Raw genomic sequence first — 25,619 nt, 5'->3', positions numbered from 1 at the left:
GTATTCTAAGATATTTATAAAATTCTCTATGCGAAATGGAATACTGCGTAGTCAAGGAGGAGAATTGCTTCAAATGGGGGGCCATCAAAGAGAGACGATATGCAGGAAAGTTCGCTGAGCTGCCATTTAGTTAAATTTAGATCGGGGATGAAGAAATCTAGTGTCTCTAAGGGAGCAAAGTTCTTAGTCGAGAATTCCACCTTGGCGGCTCTGGAGTGAAATGACCTCCACGCAGATACCGAGGAGGATGGGAGACTTGGTTAAGATCCCAAAGAGAGTGAGGGGTCGAGAGCTGCTATAAGCAAAGCTTTCAAATTACGTTTCGGAGTCGTAACCGTCTCAATATGAATCCAGTGATGTGCTAGGTCTCCACGCAACCACTCCCTCAGGGAACCCACTTGTGAGGCTAAGTAATAATCGTATACATTGGGCAGGCCCAGACCACCAGCTTTCCTAAACTTGTTCAATAATTTGCCTGCAATACGTGGTCTTTTGGGTGACCAAAGGTAAGTATTAAGTAGTTTATTAATTTGATGAAAAAACGATGTTGGGAGAGAAATGGGCACTGTTCTAAATACGTACAAAATTTTTGGGAGGGTCACCATCTGAAAGGTTGCTATGCGGCCTACCCACAAAATTTCGTGTTTGCTAAACTGAAGCAGATCCTTTCCTACTGTATCTAGCAAGGGGAGGTAATTGAGTTTATATAGGAGCTTGGTGCTTCTGGCCACTTTAGTCCCCAAATACTGAACCCCCTCAGCCTGCCAATCTAGTTGGAATGTAGACTGCAGATCTGATAGAGGACGGGCTCTAACGTTAATAGGTAGCGCTTGAGATTTCTTCTCATTAACTTTATAGTATGAGTAGGTGCCGTATTGCCGAATTATATCCATAACTGTGGACAAAGAGGATGTCGGGGAGCTGAGTGTCAGTATGACATCATCAGCATATAAGGATAGTTTATGTGCTCTACCTCCAATTTCAACCCCCTTTACCTCCTCCGCATTGCGAATAGCTTGTGCTAATGGTTCAATGGAGATAATAAATATGAGAGGGGAGAGGGGGCATCCTTGGCGGGTATCATTAGTTATCTTTAATGGTGATGATAAAGCGCTATTTACATATACCCTAGCAGAGGGATTGCTATAAAGAGCCTTAACAGCTCCAAGGAATGGGCCACACAGTCCCATAGTTTGTAACACCGAGAAGGCGAAGGACCAATTAATACGGTCAAACGCCTTCTCGGCATCCAGGGTAACCAGCAGCGCCTCCGCGCCCGATCCCTCTATGTTGTCCACTATGTTCAGAACCCTTCTCGTGTTTCCGTTAATTTGTCGACCTTTAATAAACCCAGATTGGTCACAGTCTATTAAGGAGGGAAGAACCGGGGCTAATCGAGCAGCTAAGGCCTTTGCGTAAATTTTTAGATCTGTGTTTAACAGTGAAATGGGCCTAAAATTTTGCGGGACATCAGGCGTCTTGCCCGGTTTCGGGATGGTGACTATAACTGCTGAGAGCATTTCAGACGGAAAGGATCCATTTGAAAAACCTTCCTGCAGGGCATCTTTCATGTATGGAAGGAGAATATCGTGAAACGTCTTATAATAAGTATTTGAGAGGCCATCAGGTCCCGGGGCTTTTTGTATTGCTTTTTTATTTGCAAGGTACTGTGCCACCAGATATAAGTGGTGGGCAGTGGGCACAGTACACTCTGCGGGTCTGACAGACACTGGGAGAAAACTGCAATTATATTAGAGAAAAAATTGCATTGCTTTTTTATCTGAAAAGTACTATGCCACCAGATCTGAGTGGTGGGCACTGGCAGTGCGCACAGTACACTATATGGGCATGACACACACTGGCTGGCAACTGCAATTATATTACAGATAAAAAATTGTATTGCTTTTTTATCTGCAAGGTATTGTGCCAGCAGATATGAGTGGTGGGCACTGGCAGTGAGCACAGTACACTATGTGGGCCTGACACACACTGACAGGCAACTGCAATTATATTACAGATAAAAAATTGTATTGCTTTTTTATCTGCAAGGTATTGTGCCACCAGATAAGAGTGGTGGGCGGTGGGCACAGTACACTCTGAGGGCCTAACACACATTGGCAGGCAACTGCAATTATAGTACAGAGAAGTAAATTGTATTGCTTTTTTATCTGCAAGGTATTGTGCCAGCAGATATAAGTGGTGGGCACTGGCAGTGAGCACAGTACACTATGTGGGCCTGACACACACTGGCAGGCAACTGCAATTATATTGCAGATAAAAATTTGTATTTTTTTTATCTGCAAGGTACTGTGCCACCAGATATGAGTGGTAGGCGGTGGGCACAGTACACTCTGTGGGTCTGACAGAGAATGGCAGAAAATTGCAATTATATTACAGAGAAAAACTTGCATTGCTTTTTTATCTGCAAAGTATTGTGCCACCAAATATGAGTGGTGGGCACTGGCAGTGGGCACAGTACACTCTGTAAGCCTGACACACACTGGCAGGCAACTTCAATTATATATTAGAGAAAACAATTGTATTGCCTTTGTATCTGCAAAGCACTGTGCCACCAGATATGAGTGGTGGGCAGTGGGCACAATACAATCTGTGGGCCTGACACACACTGGCAGGCAACTGCAATTATATCACAGAGAAAAAAATTTATTGCTTTTTTATCTGCAAGGTACTGTGCCACCAGATATGAGTGGTGGGCGGTGGCCACAGTACACTCTGTGGACTTGACACACACTGGCAGGCAACTCCAATTATATTTCAGAGAAAAAAAAAATTGCATTTTTTTATCTGCAAGTAACTGTGCCACCAGATAGAAGTGGTGGGCACTGGCAGTGGGCACAATACATTTTGTGGGCCTGACACACACTGGCAGGCAACTGCAATTATGTTTCAGAGAAAAAATGGTATTCTTTTTTATAACTAAGGTACTGTGCCACCAGATATACAGTAAGTGGTGGGCACAGTACACTCTGTTGGTCTGACAAACACTGGCAGGCAACTGCAATTATATTACAGAGACAAACTTGTATTTCTTTTTTATCTGCAAACTACTGTGCCACCAGATATGAGTAGTTGGCACGGCACTGCGCACAGTACACTCTGTAGGCCTGAAACACACTGGCAGGCAACTGCAATTATATTACAGAGAAAAAAATTGTATTGCTTTTTTATCTGCAAGGTACTGTGCCACCAGATATCAGTGGTGGGCACGGCAGTGCCCACAGTACACTCTGTGGGCCTGACACATAGTGGTAGGCAACTGCAATTATATTGTAGAGAAAAAATGTCATTGCTTTTTATCTGCAAGGTACTGTGCCACCAGATATGAGTGGTGTGCGGTGGGCACAGTACGCTCTGTGGGCCTAACACACATTGGCAGGCAACTGCAATTATTTTACAGAGACAAACTTGTATTACTTTTTTATCTGCAAGGTACTGTGCCACCAGATATCAGTGGTGGGCACGGCAGTGCCCACAGTACACTCTGTAGGCCTGACACATACTGGTAGGCAACTGCAATTATATTGTAGAGAAAAAATTTCATTGCTTTTTAGCTGCAAGGTACTGTGCCACCAGATATGAGTGGTGTGCGGTGGGCACAGTACACTCTGTGGGCCTAACACAAATTGGCAGGCCACTGCAATTATTTTACAGAGACAAACTTGTATTGCTTTTTTATCTGTAAAGTATTGTGCCACCAGATATGAGTAGTTGGCACGGCACTGCGCACAGTACACTCTGTAGGCCTGAAACACACTGGCAGGCAACTGCAATTATATTACAGAGAAAAAATTGTATTGCTTTTTTATCTGCAAGGTACTGTGCCACCAGATATCAGTGGTGGGCACGGCAGTGCCTACAGTACACTCTGTGGGCCTGACACATAGTGGCAGACAACTGCAACTATTTACAGAGAAAAAAATGATATTACTTTTTATCTGCAAGATACTCTGCCACCAGATATGTGTGGTGGGCAGTGGGCACAGTACACTCTGTGGGCCTGACAAACACTGGAAGGCAACTGCAATTATAATACAGAGAAAAAAATTGTATAGCTTTTTTTCAGCAAAGTACTGTGCCACCAGATATGAGTGGTGGGCACTGGCCGTGGGCACAATACGCTCTGTGGGCCTGACACACACTGGCAATTGCAATTATAGTAACATAGTAACATAAGGCCGAAAAAAGACATTTGTCCATCCAGTTCGGCCTGTTATCCTGCAAGTTGATCCAGAGGAAGGCAAAAAAAACAAAAAACCTGTGAGGTAGAAGCCAATTTTCTCCACTCCGACTCCAATCAGGCAATCAGAATAACTCCCTGGATCAACGACCCTACTCTAGTAGCTATAGCCTGTAATATTATTACGCTCCAGAAATACGACCAGGCCCCTCTTGAATTCCTTTATTGTACTCACCATCACCACCTCCTCAGGCAGAGTGTTCCAGAGTCTCACTGCTTTTACCGTAAAGAATCCTTTTCTATGTTTGTGTACAAACCTTCTTTCCTCCAGACGCAGAGGATGTCCCCTCGTCACAGTAATAGTCCTGGGGAAAAATAGCTGATGGGATAGATCTCTGTACTGACCCCTGATATATTTATACATATTAATTAGATCTCCCCTCAGTCGTCTATTTTCTAAAGTGAATAACCCTAATTTTGATAATCTTTCAGGGTACTGTAGTTGCCCCATTCAAGTTATTACTTTAGATGCCCTCCTCTGGACCTTCTCCAGCTCTGCTATGTCTGCCTTGTTTACAGGAGCCCAGAACTGTACACAGTACTCCATGTGTGGTCTGACTAGCGATTTGTAAAGTGGTAGGACTATGTTCTTATCACGGGAATCTATGCCCCTTCTGATGCAACCCATTATCTTGTTGGCCTTGGCAGCAGCTGCCTGACACTGGTTTTTGCAGCTTAGTTTGCTGTTTATTAAAATTCCTAGGTCCTTTTCCATGTCATTGATACCGAGTGTTTTACCATTTAGTATGTACTGGTGACTTGCATTATTTTTTCCCATGTGCATAACTTTACATTTATCAGTGTTAAACCTCATCTGCCACTTATCTGCCCAAGCCTCCAATCTATCCAGATCGCTCTGTAGTAGTATACTGTCCTCATCAGTGTAAATTACTTTACACAGTTTAGTGTCATCTGCGAAAATTGATACTTTACTATGCAAGCCTACTACAAGATCATTAATAAATATATTGAAGAGAATAGGGCCCAATACTGACCCCTGAGGTACTCCACTAGTGACAGTGACCCAATCTGAGTGTGTACCGTTAATAACCACCCTCTGTTTTCTATCACTGAGCCAGTTACTTACCCACATAAAGATGTTTTCTCCCAGTCCGAGCATTCTCATTTTATATACTAACCTTTTATGTGGTACAGTGTCAAATGCTTTGGAGAAGTCCAGATATACGACATCCATTGATTCGACGCTGTCAAGTCTAGAACTTACCTGCTCATAGAAACTGATTAAATTAGTCTGACATGACCGATCCCTCACGAAGCCATGCTGATATGGCGTTATTTGCTTATTTCCGTTGAGATGCTCTAACATAGCATCTCTCAGAAAACCTTCAGTTTACCCACAACAGATGTTAAACTTACCGGCCTATAGTTTCCAGGCTCTATTTTTGGCCCCTTTTTGAATATTGGCACCACATATGCCATGCGCCAATCCTGTGGGACATTCCCTGTCAGTATAGAGTCTGCAAATATCAGAAATAAGGGTCTGGCTATGACATTACTTAATTCCTTTAGGATACGGGGGTGTATGCCATCCGGTCCTGGCGATTTGTCTATTTTAATCTTTTTAAGTCGCTGATGTACTTTTTCCTGGGTCAGACAGGACACTTTTAATGGGGAATTTATTTTTGCATTCTGCATGTCATCTAACAATTTATTTTCCTCATTGAATACATTATAGAAAAAAATATTTAACAGCTTTGCTTTCTCCTCATCGCTCTCTGTGACTTTATTACCGATAAAAAACTGTATTGCTTTTTTTATCTGCAAGGTACTGTGCCAGCAGATATGAGTGGTAGGCAAAGGGCACAGTACACTCTGTGGGCCTGACACACACAATGGCTGGTAACTGCAATTAAATTACAGAGAAAAAATTGTATTTCTTTTTTATCTGCAAGGTGCTGTTCCACTAGATAGAAGTGGTGGGCACTGGCAGTGGGCACAGTACACTCTGTGGGCCTGACGCACACTGGTATTCAACTCTAATTATATTACAACGAAATCTTTTTTTTGCGCTTTTTATCTGCAAGGTACTGTGCCACCAGATAGAAGTGGTGGGCACTGGCAGTGGGCACAATACACTCTGTGGGACTGACACACACTGGCAGGCAACTGCAATTATGTTTCAGTGAAAAAATGGTATTCCTTTTTTATATGCAAGGTACTGTGCCACCAGATATAAGTGGTGGGCCATAGCACAGTACACTCTGTTGGTCTGACACACACTGGCAGGCAACTGCAATTATATTACAGAGACAAACTTGTATTGCTTTTTTGTCTGCAAAGTACTGTGCCACCAGATATGAGTGGTGGGCACTGCAGTGCGCACAGTACACTCTGTGTGCTTGACACACAGTGGCAGGCAACTGCAATTATATTACAGAGAAAAAAATGGTATTACTTTTTATCTGCAGGATACTCTGCCACCAGATATGAGTGGTGGGCAGTGGGCACAGTTTACTTTGTGGGCCTGACACACACTGGCAGGCAACTGCAATTATATTACAGATAAAAAATGGTATTTCTTTTTTATCTGCAAGGTACTGTGCCACCAGATAGAAGTGGTGGGCACTGGCAGTGGGCACAGTACACTCTGTGGGCCTGACGCACACTGGCATGCAACTGCAATTATATTACAAAGAAAAAATTGTTTTTCATTTTTTATCTGCAAGGTACTGTACCTCCAGATAGAAGTGGTGGGCACTGGCAGTGGGCACAATACACTCTGTGGGCCTGACACACACTGGCAGGCAACTGCAATTATATTTCAGAGAAAAAATTGCATTGCTTTTTTATCTGCAAGATACTGCGCCACCAGATATGAGTGGTGGGCAGTGGGCACAATACACTCTGTGGGCCTGACACACACTGGCAGGCAACTGCAATTATAGTACAGAGAAGAAAATGGTATTGCTTTTTTATCTGCAAGGTATTGTGCCAGCAGATATGAGTGGTGGGCACTGCCAGTGGGCACAGTACACTCTGTGGGCCTGACACACACTGGCAGGCAACTGCAATTATATTACAGAGACAAACTTGTATTGCTTTTTTGTCTGCAAAGTACTGTGCCACCAGATATGAGTGGTGGGCACTGCAGTGCGCACAGTACACTCTGTGGGCTTGACACACAGTGGCAGGCAACTGCAATTATATTACAGAGAAAAAAATGGTATTACTTTTTATCTGCAGGATACTCTGCCACCAGATATGAGTGGTGGGCAGTGGGCACAGTTTACTTTGTGGGCCTGACACACACTGGCAGGCAACTGCAATTATATTACAGATAAAAAATGGTATTGCTTTTTTATCTGCAAGGTACTGTGCCACCAGATAGAAGTGGTGGGCACTGGCAGTGGGCACAGTACACTCTGTGGGCCTGACGCACACAGGCATGCAACTGCAATTATATTACAAAGAAAAAATTGTTTTGCATTTTTTATCTGCAAGGTACTGTGCCTCCAGATAGAAGTGGTGGGCACTGGCAGTGGGCACAATACACTCTGTGGGCCTGACACACACTGGCAGGCAACTGAAATTATATTACAGAGAAAAAATTGTATTGCTTTTTTATCTGCAAGACACTGTGCCACCAGATATGAGTGGTGGACAGTGGGCACAATACACTCTGTGGGCCTGACACACACTGGCAGGCAACTGCAATTATATTATAGAGAAAAAAATGGTATTGCTTTTTTATCTGCAAGGTACCGTTCCATTAGATATGAGTGGTGGGCACTGCCAGTGGGCACAGTACACTCTGTGGGCCTGAAACACACTGGCTGGCAACTGCAATTATATTACAGAGAAAAAGTTGTATTGCTATTTTATCTGCAAGATACTGTGCTACCAGGTTTGAGTGGTGGACACTGGCAGTGGACACATTTTACTCTGTAAGCCTGACACACACTGGCAGGCAACTGCAATTATATTGCAGAGAAAAAATTGAATTGCTATTTTATCTGCAAGGTACTGTTCCACTAGATATGAGTGGTGGGCACAGTACACTCTGTCGGCCTAACACACACTGGCAGGCAACTGCAATTATATTACAGATAATAAATTGTATTGCTTTTTTTATCTGCAAGGTACTGTGCCACCAGATAGAAGTGGTGGGCACTGGCAGTGGGCACAGTACACTCTGTGGGCCTGACACACACTGGCAGGCAACTGCAATTACATTACAGAGAAAAAATGGTATTGCTTTTTTATCTGCAAGGTACTGTGCCACCAGATATGAGTGGTAGGTAGTGGGCACAGTACACTCTTTGGGCCTGACACACACTAGCAGGCAAATCCAATTATATTACAGAGAAAAAATTGTATTGCTTTTTTATCTGCAAGGTACTGTGCCACCAGATATGAGTGGTGGGCACTGGCAGTGGGCACATTACACTCTATGGGCCTGACAAACACTGGCAGGCAACTGCAATTATATTGCAGAGAAAAAAATGGTATTGCTTTTTAATCTGCAAGGTACTGTGCCACCATATATGAGTGGTGGGCAGTAGGCACAGTACACTCTGTGGGTCTGACACACACTGGCAGGCATCTGCAATCATATCACAGATAAAAGCTTGCATTGCTTTTTCATCTGCAAAGTACTGTGCCACCAGATATGAGTGGTGGGCACTGGCAGTGGGCACAGTACACTCTGTGGGCCTGACACACACTGGCAGGCAACTGCAATTATATATTAGAGAAAACAATTGTATTGCCTTTGTATCTGCAAGGTACTGTGCCACCAGATTTGAGTGGTGGGCAGTGGGCACAATACAATCTGTGGGCTTGACACACACTGGCAGACAACTGCAATTATATTACAGAGAAAAAATTGTATTGCTTTGTTATCTGCAAGGTACTGTGCCACAAGATATGAGTGGTGGGCGGTGGGCACAGTACACTCTGTGGGCCTGACACACATTGGCAGGCAACTGCAATTATATTACAGAGAAAAAATGGTCAAACACCAAAAACAACGTATCATAAATATCTTGCATGGAGTTATTTGTATTATCACCTATAAAGCTCAAAAAGCATCCACACACAGAATAGTTCTAGTTAATTAATTCCTCTATTGGATATCCAGACAACTGGATAGTGCCACCAGATTTAAGTGGTGGGCAGTGGGCACAGTACATTATATGGGCCTGACACACACTGGCAGGCAAGTGAATTATATTACAGAGAAAAAATTGCTTTGCTTTTTTATCTGCAAAGTACTGTGCCACCAGATATGAGTGGTGGGCAATGGCAGTGGGCACAGTACACTCTGTGGGCCTGACAGACACTGGCAGGCAACTGCAATTATATATTACAGAAAACTATTGTATTGCCTTTGTATCTGCAAGGTACTGTGCCACCAGATATGAGTGGTAGGCAGTGGGCACAATACAATCTGTAAGCCTGACACACACTGGCAGGCAACTGCAATTATATTACAAAGAAAAAATTGTATTGCTTTTTTATCTGCAAGGTACCGTGCCACCAGATATGAGTGGTGGGCAGTGGGCACAGTACACTCTGTGGGCATGACACACACTGGCAGGCAAATGCAATTATATTTCAGTGAAAAAATTGTATTGCTTTTTTATCAGCAAGGTACAGTGCCACTAGATATAAGTTGTGGGCAGTGGGCACAGTACACTCTGTTTACATGACACACACTGGCAGGCAACTGCAATTATATTACAGAGAAAAAAGATTGTATTGCTTTTTTTTCTCCAAGGTACTGTTTCACCAGATGTGAGTGGTGGGCATTGGCAGTGGGCACAGTACACTCTGTGGGCCTGACACACACTAACAGGCAACTGCAATTATATTACAGATAAAAAATTGAATTGCTTTTTTATCTGCAAGGTACTGTGCCACCAGATATGAGTTGTGGGTATAGTACACTCTGTGGGCCTGACAAACACCGGCATGCAACTGCAATTATATTACAGAGAATAAATTGTATAGTTTTTTTTTATCTGCAAGGTACTGTGTCACCAGATAGGAGTGGTGAGCACTGGCAGTCAGAACGTGGGTACAGTACACTCTGTGGGTGTCAATACCAGACATCTGAGATGCTCTGACAGACGTTCTTCAGAACCTCCTCCTTGAGGTTCCTTTTGTTTTGCTTTTCTCATCTCGTTAGCCTCTCTTAGCTGTCATGTAGTTGCACTGATTGAATCCCTTTAAATCCCTTCCCATACTGCATCACTTTGCGGTTTATACAACTTCCTGGAGTGTGTGCATGCTGGATGTTACTACTGAGTCTTCTACAGATAAGTTTTGCTCATTCATTTGTGTTTTCCTGTTTGCTGGATCCCAGGTGACCCTGACTCCCTCCGTATCAAGTGTAGGGAGCCGGTGGTCGTGTCCCCTCACTATTATAGGGTGTTCAGGTGTTATACAGTCGAGGTACGAGGATATGCGATCATCTACCATTGAGATTTTTGCATAGGCTGAGCAGTTAGGGAGAGAGCCAGGTCTGTTGCAGGGCTCTCCCTTTTGTTCCTTAGTTTTGGATCCAGTCAGTCGGATCTTCATTTTGTGTCTTCTAGTTTTCTGTACACCTTCCGTAACAATATAATAGTTTTGTTCTATACAGTAAGGCTGGGAGAACAAGATCCTTCCTCAAATTTCAGGAAGAGATCATCGAGAACCTCCTGTATCCAGGAGGTTCCGTGGCCCCATCCACCAGTGTAGTGAGCCATCTACACGAGCGACATTTCTAGGGCTGCAACGATTAATCGATGTAATCGATTATATTCGATAACTGGATTCGTTGTCGACGAATCCAGTTATCGAATAATCGCCGATTCGTTGCTATTCGGGCGGGCGGTCGCTGCATCTTTATTTTACCTTTTTACAATGACGCTCCCGCTCCTGTAACAGCCAGGCAGAGCGGACGGCGGCGTAACGTCACTCACTCACGTGACACGCCTGCTCCGCCTCCTTCATTCATGAAGTGGGCGGAGCAGGCGCGTCATGTGATTGAGTGACGTTACGCCGCCGTCCGCTCTGCCTGGCTGTTACAGGAGCGGGAGCGTCATTGTAAAAAGGTAAAATAAAGATGCAAGCATCGGGGCCGGGGCTGTTAGGGGGAAGGGGGAGGGGGGATCTGTCTATGGCACTGCTATGGGAAGGGGGGTCTGTGTATAGCACTGCTATGGGGAGGGGGGAGGATCTGTCTATGGCACTGCTATGGGGAGGGGGGTCTGTGTATAGCACTGCTATGGGGAGGAGGGGGGGTCTGTGTATGGCACTGCTATGGGAAGGGGGATCTGTGCACTGTTATGAGGAAAGGGATCTGTGCACTGTTATGCCCATAACAGTGCACATATCCCCCTCTCCATAACTACGCCGTCCACAGATCCCCCATAATAGTGTCGTCCACAGATCCCCCATAATAGTGTCGTCCACAGATCCCCCATAAGTGTCGTCCACAGATCCCCCATAAGTGTCGTCCACAGATCCCCCATAAGTGTCGTCCACAGATCCCCCATAAGTGTCGTCCACAGATCCCCCATAAGTGTCGTCCACAGATCCCCCATAATTGTCGTCCACAGATCCCCCATAAGTGTCGTCCACAGATCCCCCATAATAGTGTCGTCCACAGATCCCCCATAATAGTGTCGTCCACAGATCCCCCATAATAGTGTCGTCCACAGATCCCCCATAATAGTGTCGTACACAGATCCCCCATAATAGTGTCGTCCACAGATCCCCCATAATAGTGTCGTCCACAGATCCCCCATAATAGTGTCGTCCACAGATCCCCCATAATAGTGTCGTCCACAGATCCCCCATAATAGTGTCGTCCACAGATCCCCCATAATAGTGTCGTCCACAGATCCCCCATAATAGTGTCGTCCACAGATCCCCCATAATAGTGTCGTCCACAGATCCCCCATAATAGTGTCGTCCACAGATCCCCCATAATAGTGTCGTCCACAGATCCCCCATAATAGTGTCGTCCACAGATCCCCCATAATAGTGTCGTCCACAGATCCCCCATAATAGTGTCGTCCACAGATCCCCCATAATAGTGTCGTCCACAGATCCCCCATAATAGTGTCGTCCACAGATCCCCCATAATAGTGTCGTCCACAGATCCCCCATAATAGTGTCGTCCACAGATCCCCCATAATAGTGTCGTCCACAGATCCCCCATAATAGTGTCGTCCACAGATCCCCCATAATAGTGTCGTCCACAGATCCCCCATAATAGTGTCGTCCACAGATCCCCCATAATAGTGTCGTCCACAGATCCCCCATAATAGTGTCGTCCACAGATCCCCCATAATAGTGTCGTCCACAGATCCCCCATAATAGTGTCGTCCACAGATCCCCCATAATAGTGTCGTCCACAGATCCCCCATAATAGTGTCGTCCACAGATCCCCCATAATAGTGTCGTCCACAATTTGTTTTAATATGCCCTTTGAACATAATTTTTCAAGTAAGATCATATAAACCTCTCTGTTTTGTAATTTTGTCGTTTTTCCCGATTAATCGATTAATCGTAGAAATTAATCGGCAACTAATCGATTATTCAAATAATCGTTAGCTGCAGCCCTAGACATTTCCCCAATGTCGTTTCTGGTACCTCAACCTTAGCATCACCCTGAAAAAGATGTTGTGTTTGTAGCAGGAGTGCAATAAGGCATGACACCCGCTATTTCTGCCCTGACTGCCCTGACCACCCTGTCCTATGCTTAGGGGAGTGTTTATGGAAGTAGCACACACAGGTAAACTTAGCATAGGGATTGCATCTCACAGGACAGGCACACAGGGCGTTTAGGGCCCATTCACACAGAGCTGCTGCAAACCTCTCCTTTTACCTGGGACAAAGTGCATAATGTACTTCGCCACATCTCTGGGCGATTTGCTCTTTGCACATTGCACATGGGGAAGGAGAGATTTGACCTATAAAAAAGGTTAAAAAGAAAAACACCGGTAAGCAAAAAAGTTAATGTTCTGTTCAAAAAGTTAAATAAAGTTTATAAAAGTTAATGTTCCGTTCAAATATTATTATAATGTTAATAAATTTATTGCGTTGCAGCCTGTTTTTTTTTTTTTTACCTTCTAGGTGGACCAACCGATGAACCAGCTGCAGCACTGATTAGCATTCTGACAGAAGCATTGCGCTGCTGTCAGATTACACAAAAGTCGGTGTATGCGGCGCTGCAAGACGAGATTTCTCCTCTGCAGTAAAAGATACGTTTGCCGAGGCTTATGAGCTGAGCGGGGGGTGGTGTTAATATGCTTTGGCAAACACTTTGTATATATAAAAAAATAAAAAAATCCCGGCAATGATTTTTTCATCGATGCGAATGAAGAAATCTGTGCCATTAATTTTTTGTGACAAAAAATAAAAACTTCCATGAACTCACTATGCCCATCATATAATACCTTGGGGTGTCTTCTTTCCAAAATGGGGTCACTTGTGGGGTAGTTATACTGCCCTGGCAATTTAGGGGCCCACATGCGTGCAAAGTAGTTTGAAATCAAAATCTGTAAAAAATGGAGGTGAAATCCGAAAGGTGCTCTTTGGAATGTGGGCCCCTTTGCCCACCTAGGCTGCAAAAAAGTGTCACACATATGGTATCGCCGTACTCAGGAGAAGTTGGGGAATATGTTTTGGGGTGTCATTTTACATATACCCATGCTGGGTGAGAGAAATATCTCGGCAAAAGACAACTTTTCCCATTTTTTTATACAAAGTTGGCATTTGACCAAGATATTTATTTCACCCAGCATGGGTATATGTAAAATGACACCCCAAAACACATTCCCCAACTTCTCCTGAGTACGGCGATACCATATGTGTGACACTTTTTTGCACAAAATCTTTCATGGACTCAATATGCCCCTCACGGAATACCTTGGGGTGTCTTCTTTCCGAAATGGGGTCACATGTGGGGTGTTTATACTGCCCTGGCATTTTAGGGGCCCTAAAGCATGAGAAGAAGTCTGGAATCTAAATGTCTAAAAAATTTTATGCATTTGGATCCTGTGAGGGGTATGGGGAGTTCATGTGAGATTTTATTTTTTTTGACCCAAGTTAGTGGAATATGAGACTTTGTAAGGAAAAAAAAAACAAAAAAAAAAAACTATTTCCGCTAACTTGTGCCCAAAAATGTCTGAATGGAGCCTTACAGGGGGGTGATCAGGGAGTGTATATGGGGTGATCACCCCCCTGTCATTGATCACCCCCCTGTAAGGCTCTATTCAGACGTCCGTATGTGTTTGCGGATCCGATCCATGGATGCGTGGATCCGTAGAACACATACGGACGTCTGAATGGAGCCTTACAGGGGGGTGATCAATGACAGGGGGTGATCAGGGAGTCTATATGGGGTGATCACCCCCCTGTAAGGCTCCATTCAGACGTCCGTATGTGTTTTGCGGATCCGATCCAAGGATGCGTGGATCCGCAAAAGACATACGGACCTCTGAATGGAGCCTTACAGGGGGGTGATCAATGATAGGGAAGTGATCAGGGAGTCTATATGGGGTGATCACCCCCCTGTAAGGCTCCATTCAGACGTCCGTATGTGTTTTGCGGATCCGATCCATAGATGCGTGGATCTGTAAAACACATACGGACGTCTGAATGGAGCCTTACAGGGGGGTGATCATCCCATATAAACTCCCTGATCACCCCCCTGTAAGGCTCCATTCAGACATCCGTATGTGTTTTGCGGATCCAATCCATGGATGCGTGGATCTGTAAAACCCATACGGACATCTGAATGGTGCCTTACAGGGGGGTGATCAATGACAGGGGGGTGATCAATGACACGGGGCTATATGGGGTGATTAGGGGTTCATAAGGGGTTAATAAGTGACAGGGGGGGTGTAGTGTAGTGGTGTTTGGTGCTACTTTACAGAGCTACCTGTGTCCTCTGGTGGTCGATCCAAGCAAAAGGGACCACCAGAGGACCAGGTAGCAGGTATATTAGACGCTATTATCAAAACAGCGTCTAATATGCCTGTTAGGGGTTAAAAAAATCGCATCTACAGCCTGCCAGCGAACGATCGCCACTGGCAGGCTGTAGATCCAGTCTCTTACCTTCCGATCCTGTGTGCGCGCGTTCACAGGAAATCTCGCCTCTCGCGAGATGACGCACGGATGCGTCCAGGAGGAATGAATCGACCGCCTCCAGGACACATCCGTGCGTTAGGCGGTCCTGGGGAGGTTAAGCTAGGGGAGCTGAGGTGGTTAAGCATGCATGGTATAGGCATAAGGCCTTCATATAAGATAGGGCCAAGGGCTATTCATAGTATTCAGAATATTGTGCAGACTAGATGGGCCCTAATGGTTCTTATATGCCGACACATTCTATGTTTCTATGTAATCCCGGGGCTCTAATTGGCTACCATGGCAGCCAGGATGCTACTGTAGCCCTGGCTGCCAAGGTAAGCTCCCTGCTGCTGTGTGTACTATGCAAGGAAAGTGTGAAGGACAAGGGATTAAAAGATCCCAGGGTCTAACCCCTAAGGGGGGGGGGGACATTTTTTGTAAATAAAAAAATGTAAATAATACATAAAAATAAAAAATAATTTTCCTTAGGCATCGGCGTTGCCTTCCTGTGACGAGCCTGTGAGATCCAGCCCCCTGGATCTCACAGGCCGGAAGCTGTAGGAGTAATACACACTGTATTACTGATACAGCTAATGCATTCCAATACAGAAGTATTAGAATACATTGTAAAGGGGATTAGACCCCCAAAAGTTGAAGTCCCAAAGTGGGACAACAAATAAAGTGAAAAAAATAGTTTCCCCCCCCCAAAATTTAAAGTTTCAAGTAAAAAAAAAGCCCAACAACATCATTTCCCCAAATAATGTTACATTTTTTTTGGACATATTAGGTATAGCCGCGTCCGTATCGACCGGCTCTATAAGCATATCACATGACCTAACCCCTCAGATGAACACCGTAAAAAAAAATTTTGTCACCTTACATCATAAAAAGTACAACAGTAAGTGATCAAAAAGGCGCATGCCCACCGAAATAGTACCAATCTAACCGTCACCTCATCCAGCAAAAAATGAGACCCTACCTAAAACAATCGTCCAAAAAATGGCTCAGACTATGGAGACACTAAAACATAATTTTTTTTTGTTTTAAAAAAGCTGTTATTGTGTAAAACTTAAAGAAGTATACATATTGGGTATCACCACATCCGTAATAACCTACTCTATAAAAATATCACATGACCTAACCCCTCAGGTGAACACCGTAAAAGAATAAAAAATAAAGTGTAAAAAAAGCCATTTTTTGTCACCATACATTTTGTTATGTAAGGTGACAAAAAATTGCTTTATTTACACTTTATTTTTTATTCTTTTACGGTGTTCACCTGAGGGGTTAGGTCATGTGATATTTGTATAGAGTAGGTTATTACGGACGTAATAGCAAGTGATCAAAAAGTCATACGCACCCCAAAATAGTGCCAATCAAACAGTCATCTCATCCTGCAAAAATCATAACCTACCCAAGATAATCGCCCAAAAACTGAAAAAACTATGGCTCTCAGACTATGGAAACACTAAAACATGATTTTTTTTCCCCAAAAATGAAATCATTGTGTAAAACTTACATAAATAAAAAAATTGTATACAAATTAGGTATCGCTGCGTCCGAGACAAACAGCTATATAAAAATACCACATGATCTAACCTATCAGATGAATGTTGTAAAATACAAAACAAAAAAACAGTGCAAAAACAGCTATTTCTTGTTACATTACCTCACAAAAAGTGTAATATAGAGCAACCAAATATCATATGTACCCTAAACTAGTACCAACAAAACTGCCACCCTATCCCGTAGTTTCTAAAATGGGGTCACTTTTTGGGAGTTATACTCTAAGGGTGCATCAGGGGGGCTTCAAATGGGACATGGTATCAAAAAACCAGTCCAGCAAAATCTACCTTCCAAAAACCGTATGGCATTCTTTTCCTTCTGTGCCCTGTCGTGTGCCCTTACAGCAGATTATGAGCACATATGGGGTGCTTCTATAAACTACAGAATCAGGGCCATAAATATTGAGTTTTGTTTGGCTGTTAACCCTTGCTTTGTAACTGGGCAAAAAAATATTAAAATGGAAAATCTGCCAAAAAAGTGAAATTTTGAAATTGTATTTCTATTTTCCATTAATTCTTGTGGAACACCTAAAGGGTTAAATACGTTTTTAATACCTTGAGAGGGGTAGTTTATATAATGGGGTCATTTTTGGGTGGTTTCTATTATGTAAGCCTCACAAAGTGACTTCAGACTGGTCCTTAAAAAGTGGGTTTTTAAAATTGTCTGAGAAATTTCAAGATTTGCTTCTAAACTTCTAAGCCTTGTAACATCCCCAAAAAATAAAATATCATTCTCAAAATGATCCAAACATGAAGTAGACATATGGGGAAAGTAAAGTTATAACTATTTTTGGAGGTATTACTATGTATTATAGAAGTAGAGAAATTGAAACTTAAAAATTTGCTAATTTGTACAAATTCTTGGTAAATTTGGTTTTTTTTTATAAATAAAAATGATTTTTTTATTCCATTTTACAAGTGTCATGATACAAAAAAATTCCTTTTATGACGAAAAAACAATCTCAGAATGGCAGGGATAAAGTTAACACCACATAAAGCGACACTGGTCAGATTTGCAAAAAATGGCCTGGTCCTTAACCACTTCAGCCCCGCTAGGTGAAACCCCCTTCATGACCAGGCCACTTTTTACACTTCGGCACTACACTCCTTTCACCGTTTATCGCTCGGTCATGCAACTTACCACCCAAATGAATTTTACCTCCTTTTCTTCTCACTAATGGAGCTTTCATTTGGTGGTATTTTATTGCTGCTGACATTTTTACTTTTTTTGTTATTAATCAAAATATAACGATTTTTTTGCAAAAAAATGACATTTTTCACTTTCAGCTGTGAAATTTTGCAAAAAAAACGACATCCATATATAAATTTTTCGCTAAATTTATAGTTCTACATGTCTTTGATAAAAAAAATGTTTGGGCAAAAAAAAAATGGTTAGGGTAAAAGTTATAGCATTTACAAACTATGGTACAAAAATGTGAATTTCCGCTTTTTGAAACGGCTCTGATTTTCTGAGCACCTGTCATGTTTCCTGAGGTTCTACAATGCCCAGACAGTAGAAAACCCCCACAAATGACCCCATTTCGGAAAGTAGACACCCTAAGGTATTCGCTGATGGGCATAGTGAGTTCATAGAACTTTTTAATTTTTGTCACAAGTTAGCGGAAAATGATGATGATTTTTTATTTTTATTTTTTTCTTACAAAGTCTCATTTTCCACTAACTTGCGACAAAAAATAAAAAATTCTAGGAACTCGCCATGCCCCTCACAGAATACCTTGGGGTGTCTTCTTTCCAAAATGGGGTCACTTGTGGGGTAGTTATACTGCCCTGGCAATTTAGGGGCCCAAATGTGTGAGAAGAACTTTGCAATCAAAATGTGTAAAAAATGACCGGTGAAATACGAAAGGTGCACTTTGGAATATGCGCCCCTTTGCCCACCTTGGCAGCAAAAAAGTGTCACACATGTGGTATCGCCGTACTCAGGAGAAGTTGGGGAATGTGTTTTGGGGTGTCATTTTACATATACCCATGCTGGGTGAGAGAAATATCTTGGCAAAAGACAACTTTTCCCATTTTTTTATACAAAGTTGGCATTTGACCAAGATATTTTTCTCACCCAGCATGGGTATATGTAAAATGACACCCCAAAACACATTCCCCAACTTCTCCTGAGTACGGCGATACCAGATGTGTCACACTTTTTTGCTGCCAAGGTGGGCAAAGGGGCACATATTCCAAAGTGCACCTTTCGGATTTTGCAGGGCATTTTTTACACATTTTGATTGCAAGGTACTTCTCATACATTTGGGCCCCTAAATTGCCAGGGCAGTATAACTACGCCACAAGTGACCCCATTTTGGAAAGAAGACACCCCAAGGTATTCCGTGAGGGGCACGGCGAGTTCCTAGAATTTTTTATTTTTTGTCACAAGTTAGCGGAAAATGATGATTTTTTTTTTTTTCTCTTTTTTCCTTACAAAGTCTCATATTCCACTAACTTGCGACAAAAAATAAAAAATTCTAGGAACTCGCCATGCCCCTCACGGAATACCTTGGGGTGTCTTCTTTCCAAAATGGGGTCCCTTGTGGCGTAGTTATACTGCCCTGGCAATTTAGGGGCCCATATGTGTGAGAAGTACTTTGCAATCAAAATCTGTAAAAAATGACCGGTGAAATACGAAAGGTGCACTTTGGAATATGCGCCCCTTTGCCCACCTTGGCATCAAAAAAGTGTCACACATCTGGTATCGCCGTACTCAGGAGAAGTTGGGGAATGTGTTTTGGGGTGTCATTTTACATATACCCATGCTGGGTGAGAGAAATATCTTGGCAAACGACAACTTTTCCCATTTTTTTATACAAAGTTGGCATTTGACCAAGATATTTTTCTCACCCAGCATGGGTATATGTAAAATGACACCCCAAAACACATTCCCCAACTTCTCCTGAGTACGGCGATACCAGATGTGTCACACTTTTTTGCTGCCAAGGTGGGCAAAGGGGCACATATTCCAAAGTGCACCTTTCGGATTTTGCAGGGCATTTTTTACACATTTTGATTGCAAGGTACTTCTCACACATTTGGGCCCCTAAATTGCCAGGGCAGTATAACTACGCCACAAGTGACCCCATTTTGGAAAGAAGACACCCCAAGGTATTCCGTGAGGGGCATGGCGAGTTCCTAGAATTTTTTATTTTTTGCCGCAAGTTAGTGGAATATGAGACTTTGTAATGAAAAAAGAGAAAAAAAAAAAAATCATCATTTTCCGCTAACTTGTGACAAAAAATAAAAAATTCGAGGAACTCGCCGTGCCCCTCACGGAATACCTTGGGGTGTCTTCTTTCCAAAATGGGGTCACTTGTGGCGTAGTTATACTGCCCTGGCAATTTAGGGGCCCAAATGTGTGAGAAGTACCTTGCAATCAAAATGTGTAAAAAATGCCCTGCAAAATCCGAAAGGTGCACTTTGGAATATGTGCCCCTTTGCCCACCTTGGCAGCAAAAAAGTGTGACACATCTGGTATCGCCGTACTCAGGAGAAGTTGGGGAATGTGTTTTGGGGTGTCATTTTACATATACCCATGCTGGGTGAGAAAAATATCTTGGTCAAATGCCAACTTTGTATAAAAAAATGGGAAAAGTTGTCGTTTGCCAAGATATTTCTCTCACCCAGCATGGGTATATGTAAAATGACACCCCAAAACACATTCCCCAACTTCTCCTGAGTACGGCGATACCAGATGTGTCACACTTTTTTGCAGCCTAGATGCGCAAAGGGGCCCAAATTCCTTTTAGGAGGGCATTTTTAGACATTTGGATCCCAGACTTCTTCTCACGCTTTAGGGCCCCTAAAAAGCCAGGGCAGTATAAATACCCCACATGTGACCCCACTTTGGAAAGAAGACACCCCAAGGTATCCAATGAGGGGCCTGGCAAGTTCATAGAATTTTTTTTTTTCGCATAAGTTAGCGGAAATTGATTTTTTTTTTGTTTTTTCTCACAAAGTCTCACTTTCCGCTAACTTAGGACAAAAATTTCAATCTTTCATGGACTCAATATGCCCCTCAGCAAATACCTTGGGGTGTCTTCTTTCCAAAATGGGGTCAGTTGTGGGGTGTTTGTACTGCCCTGGCATTTGAGGGTCTCCGCAATCATTACATGTATGGCCAGCATTAGGAGTTTCTGCTATTCTCCTTATATTGAGCATACAGGTAATGAGATTTTTTTTTCCGTTCAGCTTCTGGGCTGAAAGAAAAAAAATGAACGGCACAGATTTCTTCATTCGCATCGATCAATGTGGATGAAAAAATCTCTGCCAAAAAAAAAAAATGGAGGGGAAAGGCGTCTGCCAGGACATAGGAGCTCCGCCCTACATCCATACCCACTTAGCTCGTATGCCCTGGCAAACCAGATTTCTCCATTCGCATCAATCGATGTGGATGAATAAATCATTGCCGGGATTTTTTTTTATATATATATATATATATATACAAAATGCTTGCCAAAGCATAGGAACGCCGCCTCCTCCTCAGCTCGTATGCTTCGGCAAACGTATCTGTCACTGCAGAGGAGAAAATCCCGTCTTGCAGCGCCGCATACACCGACTTGCGTGTAATCTGACAGCAGCGCAATGCTTCTGTCAGAATGCACATCGGTGCTGCAGCTAGTTCATCGGTTGGTCCACCTGGAAGGTAAAAAGACAAAAAAAAAAAAAAAGAAAAAACCAGGCCACAACGCAATAATTTTATTAACTTTGGAACAGAACATGTAACTTTAACTTTTGGAACTAAACATTAACCTGTTTGCTTACCTGTTTTTTTTTTTTGTTTTTTTTTTTGTTTTTTTACCTTTATAGAACAAACCTCTCCTCCCCCATGGGTCAATGTGCAAAGCGCAAATCGCCCAAAGATGTGGCGAAGTGCGTTATGCACTTTGTCCCATGTGAAAGGAGACGTTTGCAGCAGCTGTGTGAGTGAATGGGCCCTAATAGCCCTGTGTGCCTATCCTGGTGAGATGTGATCCCTATGCTAGGTGTACCTGTGTGTGGTACTTTCGGAAACAATCCCCTAAGCATAGGGCAGGGTGGTCCGGACAGTCAGGACAGAAATACCGGGTGTCACGCCTTATTCCACTCCTGCTACAGACACGACATCTTTTTCGGGGTGACGGTTGGGTTGAGGTACCAGCAACGACATTGGGGAAATGTCGCTCGTGTAGACGGCTAACTACACTGGTGGATGGGGCCACGGAACCTTCTGGATACAGGAGGTTCTCAATGATCTCTTCCTGATATTTGAGGAAGGATCCAGTTCTCCCAGCCTTACTGTAGAGAACAAAACTATTATACAGCGCCAATTGAATCAAATATACAGACACCTTCTTATACCAGCGTCTGGTTCTGCGGGAAACTAAATACGGAGACAACATCTGGTCATTGAAGTCGACCCCTCCCATGTGGAGGTTATAGTCGTGGACTGAGAGGGGCTTTTCAATGACACGGGTTGCTCGCTCAATTTGTATTGTCGTGTCTGCGTGAATGGAGGAGAGCATGTAAACGTCACGCTTGTCTCTCCATTTCACCGCGAGCAGTTCTTCGTTACACAGTGCGGCCCTCTGCCCCCTTGCAAGACGGGTGCTAACGAGCCGTTGGGGGAAGCCCGCGCGACTAGTTCGCGCGGTACCACAGGCGCCAATCCGTTCTAGAAACAAATGCCTAAAGAGGGCCACACTTGTGTAAAAATTGTCCACATAAAGATGGTACCCCTTGCCGAATAAGGGTGACACCAAGTCCCAAACTATCTTCCCACTGCTCCCCAGGTAGTCAGGGCAACCGACCGGCTCCAGGGTCTGATCTTTTCCCTCATAGACACGAAATTTGTGGGTATAGCCTGTGGCCCTTTCACAGAGCTTATACAATTTGACCCCATACCGGGCGCGCTTGCTTGGGATGTATTGCTTGAAGCCAAGGCGCCCGGTAAAATGTATTAGGGACTCGTCTACGCAGATGTTTTGCTCAGGGGTATACAAATCTGCAAATTTCTGGTTGAAATGGTCTATGAGGGGCCGAATTTTGTGGAGCCGGTCAAAAGCAGGGTGGCCTCTGGGACGGGAGGCGGTGTTGTCACTAAAGTGCAAGAAACGCAGGATGGTCTCAAATCGTGTCCTGGACATTGCACCAGAGAACATGGGCATGTGATGAATTGGGTTCGTGGACCAATATGACCGCAATTCATGTTTTTTTGTCAGGCCCATGTTGAGGAGGAGGCCCAGAAAAGTTTTAAATTCGGAAACTTGGACTGGTTTCCACCGGAAAGGCTGGGCATAAAAGCTTCCCGGGTTAGCGGTTATAAATTGTGTGGCATACCGGTTTGTCTCTGCCACGACTATGTCTAAGAGCTCCGCAGTCAAGAACAGCTCAAAAAATCCCAGGGCCGAACCGATCTGAGCCGTCTTAACCCGAACTCCAGACTGGGCGGTGAAAGGGGGAACTACAGGTGCGGCTGAAGTTGGGGGCTGCCAATCAGGGTTTGCCAGCACCTCTGGGATTCTAGGGGCTCTACGGGCACGTCTTTGCGGTGGCTGCGACGGGGTCACTACTGCTCGTGCCACCGTACCAGCTTCAACTGCCCTTCTGGTGCTCGCTACTTCACCAGGTTGTACGGCAGTGCTGGTACTAGGTCCAGGATGGGCTGGTCTGCTGGTGTATGCCTCACCACGTAATCCGGCAGCACCAGCCCCACTCTGATGCTCTTGAAGCGGATCCTGCGCAACCTGCGGTCTAGCAACACGGGGCCGGGTACGCCTGGTTCTATCAGGGACCTCAGCCTCCTCGTCCGAACTTTGGGTCAGAGAGCCGCTGCTTTCTACAGGTTCGTATTCTGACCCGCTGGATTCATCAGATGAGGGTTCCCACTCCTCATCCGACTGGGTCAGAAGCCTGTAGGCCTCTTCAGAGGAATACCCCCTGTTTGACATGTGGGCAACTAAATTTAGGGGTATTCCCTGAGACTACCCAGGTAAAAAAAGCAAGCCTGTCTTACAAAGGGGAGGCTAGCGAAGTACCGGAGGCCGCTGCGGTTGATAAAAAATATCAAAAGTGATTTTTTTATCGCCGCAGTGCGTGTAAAGTGGATGTGCAGCGATCAAAAAAAAATTTTTTTTTGTCACTGCGGTGGGGCGGGTGTGGGCGAACGCACGTGTGGGCGACCGATCAGGCCTGATCGGGCAAACACTGCGTTTTGGGTGGAGGGCGAACCTAAAGTGACACTAATACAGTTATAGATCTGACCGTGATCAGTTTTGATCACTTCCAGATACTATAAAAGTACAAATGCTGATTAGCGATACGCTAATCAGCGAATAACGGACTGCGGTGCGGTGGGCTGGGCGCTAACTGATCCCTAACTACCTAACCAAGGGACCTAAACTATACCTAAAACCTAACGGTCAATACCAGTGAACAAAAAAAAAGTGACAGTTTGCACTGATCACTTTTTTTCCTTTCACTAGTGATTGACAGGGGCTAGAAGGGGTGATCAAAGGGTTAATAGGGGTTCAGGGGGGTGATCTGGGGCTAAGTATGTACTGTTGGTGTACTCACTGTGAAGCCTGCTCCTCTGCTGGATCCAACCGACGAAAAGAACCAGCAGAGGAGCAGGCAGCCATATAACAGATCATATTTACAAATATGATCTGCTATACGGCTCTGTGATTGGCTTTTTTGAAAATCAGCAACCTGCCAGCCAATGATCGCTGGCTGGCAGGTCCTGACGAAATACTCCTCTATGAAATGCCGGCCCGCGATGCGCATGTGCGGGCCGGCTGCGGCGAAATCTCGCGTCTCGCGAGATGACGCGCCGATGCGTCCAGGAGGAGAAAAGCAACCACCTTCCGGACGCATCGGCGCGTTAGGCGGTCCGGAGGTGGTTAAAGGGAACCTGTCACCAGTTTTATGGTGTCCTAACTAAGGGCAACATAAATAAGTGACTGATTCTCTTAGCAAAATGCTGGGTCACTTTCTTTAATTGACCCAGTCAATCTGCCAACATTTTGTATTGAAAAGCTCCAGTTGATAATGATGAGTCCTGAATATTCATGAGCTCCTGACTCTTCCCACCTACCTGCTGCTGAATGACAGTTTTTTTCCATATGAATCTGCAGCAGGTGGGCAGGGGAGTGGCTATAGCTCTGAATTAAATATACGCTGGACTCAATGACATCACGCTGGACTCAAATCAGCTCATTAGCATGCGGCATCTTTGTGTGTATATTATGAGGTAACTATCTGTCACACCTGTAAGTAAATACATCTAAGGCACTTTTTAGTAGTTAATGATTGCATATAATTAGTTAGATTATAATCAAAAATCCACATGACAGGTTCCCTTTAAGGTGAAAATAAGCGCTGTGCCTAAATGAAAATGCACAGAATATCAGTATAAGTTAACGGCTATCAGTGCTATATTATTATTTTTTTCATAACTCGGACAACTCCTTTAAAACAATCATAAGCAACTGAAGAAAGACGCAAAGTCTTAAAGGGCTTCTGTCACACCGGAACAGCATGGTGATGGTGGTGTGATTTCACCCCACCAATCACCATCCAGCGATCCTGAGTGGTGATGGTGACATCACCACTCAGGATCGCTTCTGATTGGTTTGTGGGCAGTGCAGTGGCAGATTCAAAAGAGGAAGACGCTCCTCTCTTCCTCCTTTTGTGTTCCGGAGCAGGAGGAGAGAGGAGCTGCC

The sequence above is a fragment of the Bufo gargarizans genome, chromosome 2 (genome assembly GCF_014858855.1).
Source record: "Bufo gargarizans isolate SCDJY-AF-19 chromosome 2, ASM1485885v1, whole genome shotgun sequence".
Classification (NCBI taxonomy): Eukaryota; Metazoa; Chordata; class Amphibia; order Anura; family Bufonidae; genus Bufo; species Bufo gargarizans.
This window is presented reverse-complemented; position numbering follows the sequence as displayed.